The sequence below is a fragment of the Galeopterus variegatus genome, unplaced genomic scaffold (genome assembly GCF_000696425.1).
Source record: "Galeopterus variegatus unplaced genomic scaffold, G_variegatus-3.0.2 Scaffold1369, whole genome shotgun sequence".
Classification (NCBI taxonomy): Eukaryota; Metazoa; Chordata; class Mammalia; order Dermoptera; family Cynocephalidae; genus Galeopterus; species Galeopterus variegatus.
The window spans coordinates 164,951-172,086 of record NW_007727480.1 but is presented as its reverse complement, the minus strand read 5'-3'; the positions used below and the strand labels follow the sequence as shown (position 1 = coordinate 172,086).

Here is a 7,136-nt window from a genome sequence, read left to right as displayed (position 1 = left end):
TTTTTTTTTTTTTTTTTTTTTTTTTTTTTTTTTTTTTTTTGTCTTTTTTGTCTTTTTTCGTGACTGGCAATGGATCGCAACCCTCGGTGTCGTGCCCGTACCGGACCGGGACCGGCAACGGGATCACAACCCTTGGTGTTGCTCCCGCACCTCGCTCAGCCAGTGAGCGGCCGGTCTGTATGTGGGATCCGAACCCTCGGCGGGAGCGCAGCCACGCTCCCAAGCAGCGCACTGTAGCAGTGTGCCACCGAGCCGGCCCTGACTTACTTTTTATTGTGCTGTTCAGAAAAAGTTGTCTAAAGGAAAATAAAATCAATCAATGAATTAAATATTAAAAAATAATTTTTTAAAGTACATAAGACAAAAAATTGAAACCGCCCATAATCTCACAACTTAAAGATAACAATCATTAACATGTTATCATATAGCTTACCAATATGAATTTGTTATATGCATACATTTTAAAGAAAAAATAGGATCATAGCACTACCTGGTTCTGTAGGGTTTTTTTCCCACAACAGTATATTGTGAATGAATATCTTTCCATTTTTCCATGCTGTTAAATATTCTTCCATAGTACTCTTAGTGGTTCTCTGAGTAGCTAGGATATATGTTTGGTTGCTGCAATAGAGACCCATACCAGTGGCTTAAACAAGTCAGTTTATTTCCTTCTGACATCAATGCCCAGGGGCACAATAGCTCCGCCCCATGAGGATGGCAGAGCTCCATTTAATCTGGTTTCTCTACCACCCCTCAGTGTGGCTCTTGCCCACATGATACAAGAGGCCCCTCACCATCCACCGTAGCCAACAGGAAGCTGAGCAAAGGAGAGTTGGAGAACACGGCCTTCCCTGGAGGGCACACCCCTGCTTAGACATGGACGCTGTACATGTTACCTCTGCTTTCATCCCATCAGCCAGAAGCAAGGCCACACCCAGCTGCTGGGGGGCTTGGAAACCATGTTTGGCTTGACATCCACATGACCAGATAAATATCAAAGGCTCTACTATTATGGGAGAAAAGAGAATAGATATTGGGAGGGCTGGCTGGTTAGCTCAATTGGTTAGAGCACAGTGTTGGTAACACCAAGATCAAGGGTTCGGATCCCTGTACCAGCCAGCTACCAAAAGAAAAAGATATTGGGTGACAACTGTTGTCAGTATCTGCCACAATCATGCTGTATTTTGGTAACTAACATTATACATCCTTTGTTATTTTTTTAGGTAAGTTTTCAGGGGCTGGCTGGTTAGCTCAGTTGGTTACAGCGTGGTGTTGAGAACACCAAGGTCCAGGGTTCAATCCCTGTACCAGCCGGCAGCCAAAAAAAATAAAATAAAATAAATTTTTGGTAGAGAAATGATTTGATCAAAGAACGAGCATATTTAAGACTCCAAGAACCATTCACACCTCTTCCCATATCTGTGAAAGCCCACTGACGGCCCATGTGATGTCTTTCTCCTCGGCTTCCTTTCACCCAGAGCACCCTTCAGCCCCCATCATTTAACAGTCTTCGGGGTAGTTAGACATCAGGAGCATAACCCTCATTGAAAACCATATTCATCATATAAATCCCACAGGTCTCTGAGTCAGCCCCTCTGGTCGGGGGGTGGGAAGAAAAGTTGGAGCCATGCAGGGTCTCAGAGACAGTCTGGGACTTCAGGTACTGCTGGTGAGGACCCAGGGACCAGGGACCAGAGATCTGGATGGAAGCCCCTGAGCCTCCAGACAAATGTTTGGATAAAGAGCCTGGTTGGGGGCATAGGTCACAAACAGGAAACACAAGGCCAAAGGACTCTGGTAGGGGCTGGCAGCTGTGAAGGCAGGTCCTAGAGCAATCAGGAATGAGATCAGGATTTTCTTTTCCAAAGCCAGGTCAGATATCAGGGGAGTCAAGACCCCAAGCCACAGGCTGATTTCTCCCCCAGGCTAGGTCATCTAGCATATAGCATATGGTGGTCCTCGGGACCTCCCCTGAACCCACTCAGCTCCTCCCGTGGGTCTAAAAAGGCTGTCGCCAGCAGATGGGGCTGCTCCTTGCCTACAACCCTACAGAGGGATCCCTCAGCAGCAATACTTCCTAGGTGCCTGGAAACTCTGTAAACGCCATAAAACATAAATTCAGAGTAGCCTCAAAAAGAGAACGGGGAAGAGACAGGAAGCAGGTGACTTAAGCAGCCCATCTTGGGAAGCAGGGAAGTAAAGGCAGGGAGGAGTCTCTGAGTCCCCACTGTTGTCCCATCCCAATTTCCTCAAACTGGGCTGAGAAAGGGGTACGAACCCACTGGGCACTTTCCAAAATTGCTGCTGCTGTCCTGCAGTCAACCAATCCAGAACCAGCCCCATCGATTTCAGCCGGAGCCAACAACAGCCACCAGGTGGCACCAGACAGCAAAGGGAGTAGGTCTGTCCCAGCTGAGCCGGCCTCATGTCTAAGACGGGAGCTGATTTATCCGGGTGCTCACAGCTCCTATCAATGCTGGCAAAGAGTGGGGGCTCAGAAAATGTGAAAATGTCTGCTGGTCAGAGAATGTATGGGTAGATGGACAGATAGATGGATGGAGTTGATCCTATTCCCCCACAGGAGCTGGGCACCCCTTCTCCTTAAGTGGACACTGTAAATAAAGCTGGAGATGTGCCCTGGGCCCTCACAAGCAGCTGCAACTCAAGAACAGGCCTTCCAAGTTGCCTCTGCCTCTGGCTCCACCTGGGACCCAGAGCCTGGGAGAGGGTCTTCATCGCACAAATTGGTAGGAACTAGGTCTACCCTCTGTGTCAGGGGGCGGAGAACAAGTGGTCACGGGGGGACCTCACACTCTAAATCTTACAGGAGGGGCAATCAGAGGGAAAGCCCCTCCTGTCCACAATTCCCACCCCAGCCTGTCCTTGCAGTTCTCTCTGTCTGGGAAGCTGCCCCTGGATGGCCCTCAAGGCTCTGGCCCTCACTTTACCCCATTCTCAGCTCAAAGCCAAAGCTCCCAGAAGACTTCCTAGACCCCCGCAGCCCATCTCCCCACTCCCCACCACGCTCTGCCCTTCTCTTACTTTGGTTTCTTCCTTACCCCACAACTCCTTCCTGCCTGCGTTATTGGCACGCACCTGGTGTCTGTCTCTCTGCCAGCGTGCTAGCTCCCTGGTGCATCCTGCCATCTAGAACCGCGCCTGGCACACGTTTTGTTATCTGAACGAGCTCCAGCTCCTCCCCTGCCTGCACCAGCACCAGGCAGCCCCTGGCCCCCTCGGCCACCCCCCAGCCAGGACTCCCGACCACTAGAAGAGTCCGTTATCCCTGAGAAATGCAGCTTTGCAGTACGAGGGCGACTTCTCCTAATTACCCTTCTCATCACAAGTCCTGTAGTCCTCAACTCTGCACTGATACCGTTGCAAACTTCATTTCCTTACAGAGTCCAGGATAAACAAATCCAATATATTTTGTTTTAATTATCCCTGTTTAATGGGCATGATGAAACCACAGGGAAGGCACACAAAAGGCAATCATTTAGAGCACCCGCCGGTGCCAGGGCTGCTGGTGAGTGGGAGCACAGAGTTCAGGTTTCATTTACCGTCATCCCGGCTGCCTCCCTGTGCCCAGAAGCCCCATCACTTATTCATCTGCCTGTGCCTTTGGCGCTCAGCCTGCCCCCTCGCCCCGGCAGGATGTCTGCCCTCCTGCGCACAACCAGGAACCCAGAGACCTGGGGACAGTGGAATTTCCCCACGGGCCAGGTGCCTGGATTTATCCGCCTAGACTCCTGGAGGTTGCAGGCAACTTTTTAAGTAAGTCTGACAGTCTGAGAAGCAACACAAAGATGGCATCTTGTTTATCTAGTATTTATTTCCCATTTCTATGGGTATAAACAGTGTATCCTACATATATTGACTATGTTGTGTTGTATTTTTGCAGAGGATAGTCATCATCTTCTATGCCTATTTTCCTACTGAAGGCTTCGTGATTCCTAATGGAGGCTCATGATTTGTAAGAGCTTTTGATGGCAAGAGTTTAACCTTCTGTTTGTCGTCGGCAATGCACCTGTTGTGCATGGTTTACTGTGTGGCCGAGGCCGTGTCCACTCACACAATGTCCCAGCTGCCTTGGCCCTTTCATCTCAGTGAAGGTGGACATTATCCCCCCACAGCCCCTGTGGCCACACAAGGTTCCTGAGGCTGAGCACGGGTGCTGGTTCTCTGGCTCCCGAGAAGAGAGGCCCCGTGCTGCGCAGCCCCCGGGAGGACTCCGATCTCTGTCTCGCCACCTCAGCCCCCTCCCTCCCACCTCTTGCTGTCCTGGTTTTCAGCCTTAGGAAGTAGAAAAACTCGCTTCATTCTAGTCTTGCATTTAGGCTCCTGGCTCCTTTGAATCTTTGTTTCTGCTTGTGGATCTGGGGGAGGACCAAACAGCCCTGGGGACCAAGGAGAGCATTAAGGGGAAAGAAAACATGCAGAGAAGCCACACAGCCGAGTCCTGGGGGCACATTTTCTCAGGAAGACTCCTAAACACTGTGGTGGCCCATCCACACGCACAGGCGGGAAGCCGCCTCCTTCCCCAGCTCTGTAAGTGGAGGCTCCTTTAAGAATCCACTGTCCCTCAAAGGAGTGTTGGACAGTGGGATTTGGGGGGGTCGTGTCAGCCACAGAGAAGATGGGAGGGTCTCAGAGACATCTGAGGCCACAGGTGACGTGGGGCTCTGCAGAGCCACAAAAGGCCACTCACAAACTGCCCCGACTCTCGACTCTTGAGGTCTCAGCTTGGGGCTGGCCCTGGGCACATGACACATGGAGGAAGCTGAGGCAAGCAGAGGATTTGTCTGCTCCTAATGACGGCCACGGGAGGTTGGAGGAAAACGGGGACTGCCTACGCTTCCCTATGTTCCATCCACAAACACTTGCCAGACAGCATGTCCCAGACATGTCCTGGGTGTCCTGCCATCAGGTCCCCTCGTGGTGATGCACAGCAGGCTCTGAGCTCCACTAAGAACTCTGTCTCTATTGCGCTGCTGCAGACAGACCGGGTCCTCGTAGACTCATTCCTGTGCAGTGGGGTTTTCCCTGCAGAATGGGAGCCTCCTCTCTGGAGTGAAGGCTCAGGGACACTGTAGGACCTGCAGGCTGGAACCTCTGAGTGCCACGCAGCTCTACAGATCCCAGGCCCCACAGAAGGGGGGTGAGGTCGGTCAAACCATAAATGCATGCAGGGACAGAGCCAGGGCAGGGACCAGGCACGACAGTCCTCTCCCCAACCCCGCCTCGATGGACTGATGGGAAAACTGAACTGGCACTGGGACCTCGGGCCGGCCAGCTCAGTCTGCCATCAGTCGGGCCTGAGCAGCCCTGTGCTGGCCAAGCAGGACCTGCTGGGAAGGGCGATGGGGAGAGAAGAGAGGAGAGAGAGGCTGAGTGCACAGAGGGGTGGAAGGACTCAGCCGGCTCCTTTTCGGTCGGGGCCGATGGCCAGCACACCCATGCTGTGGTCCTGCTCATGCAGGCAGCAGACCTGCACACCCGCTGGACTACCCTGACCCTCCCTCTCACCTGGGGAAACTCCTATTCATCCTCCTAGACCAGTGATTCCCAGTTGGGGTGACTTTGCATTTGGCAATGTCTGGAGGTGTTTTGGGTTGTCAAGCAGGGGAAGGAGATGCTACTGGCTCTAGTGGGCAGAGGCCAGGAATGCTGCTAAACATCCTGCAGTGCACAGGACGAACCCCTACCCCAAACAAAGAATCGGCCACCGGCCCCAAATGTCAACAGCACTGAGATTGAGAAGCCCTGCTCTGGAGCCAGCTTGTCTGCCCATCCAGCCATCCTTTCATTCCACACACCCATACCGAGTGCCAGCTGTCAGTGCCCTCTGCTGCCCTGACTCTCCTACCCCAGGCACATGTAGACCCCTCCTTTCCCTCCGCTCTGTCCCAATATCTCCCCCATGTCTTCATTAAGTAGCTGGCATGTCCCAAACACCAGCTGTCTGCAAGTCCTGGGCACTACAGAAGGAAGTCTGGCAAAATCCACTCCTAGGCACCCCCCACCCAGCCCTGCACCATCTTCCTGGCCACCTTTTATGTAAACAAGTGTTCCCTTCGTCTCCCTCACTAAGGGTGACTGTCTCTCCTTTCTATTTGCTTACTGTGCCATTTACTCCTCCACATGCCCTTTGAGAGGCATGGTATTTCCCACTCTTTACAGATAAGGAGACTGCCACTCAGAGAGGCTAGGGAATTTTCCTAAGGTCACACAGCTAGCTGGCCAAGGGCAGAGCCAGGTTCAAACACAGGACTTTGACCACATCCTCATTGCAGGGAGGGTTGAGAGACAACTGCCTTCACCTCTGGGTCTACGCAGCACTGAGAAAAAGTCCTTGAATGCCATCTTCAGTTTATCTGGGAACTCTGAGCTGAGAGAGGCCTCCGAGGTCACCAGAACCTCATTTGTACCTGGCAGAAGCCCCCAAGCCTAGCAGGAGAGGCCTGAAGATGCCCCTGTCCGGCCCTCCCTGCAGGTCCCCTGGTCAGTGTTCTGTGCTGCCCAAATCAAAGAGCGCATAGAACACATCTCTGTCTTCTTAAAACAACTTTGTTTTTTCTCATGAACAAAGTTAACATATCCTCATCAGAGGAAGTGTCAAAAATATCGCTAAGAAGAAAATAAAAACCACACATGATCTCAGTAACCAGAGAAAATTCAATGTTGACTTTAACGTATTTCCTTCTGGTGTTTTTTCTATGCAAATAGTTATAAACAAAAATAAGATTATATTGTGAAGACTTCCATGACTAATTTCCTTTATCCAGCAATGTTGCTCAATATTGTCAAAAAGAAAAATTTTAAACAAATTAAATGTAATACAGTTTCATTAAGCAGAGAATGATTTGTGAATCGGGCAGCCCCCAGAACTAGAACAGGTTCAGAGCAACTCCAGCACTGCCACGTGGTTGAGTAAGATTTATAGACAGAAAATGGCAGTGAGGTGCAGAAACAGCTGGATTGGCTGCAGCTAGGCGTCCGCCTTATGTGAACCTGGCTACTTGTTACAAGAGCAGGTGACAGTCTGTTTGCACATTGAGTTAGGTTACAGTTCACTATGTCTGAAGAAACCTTTAGGCCAAACTTAATTTAACAATTCTCCCCTCTTGGCCACATTG

General features: G+C 51.1%; 1 non-coding gene across 1 annotated transcript; it reads left to right on the top strand.

The window, feature by feature from the left end:
* Positions 1-1,240: 1,240 nt before the first annotated feature.
* Positions 1,241-1,314, top strand: TRNAL-GAG. The gene has a single exon. It is a non-coding gene; the product is annotated as a tRNA-Leu (tRNA).
* Positions 1,315-7,136: the final 5,822 nt, after the last annotated feature.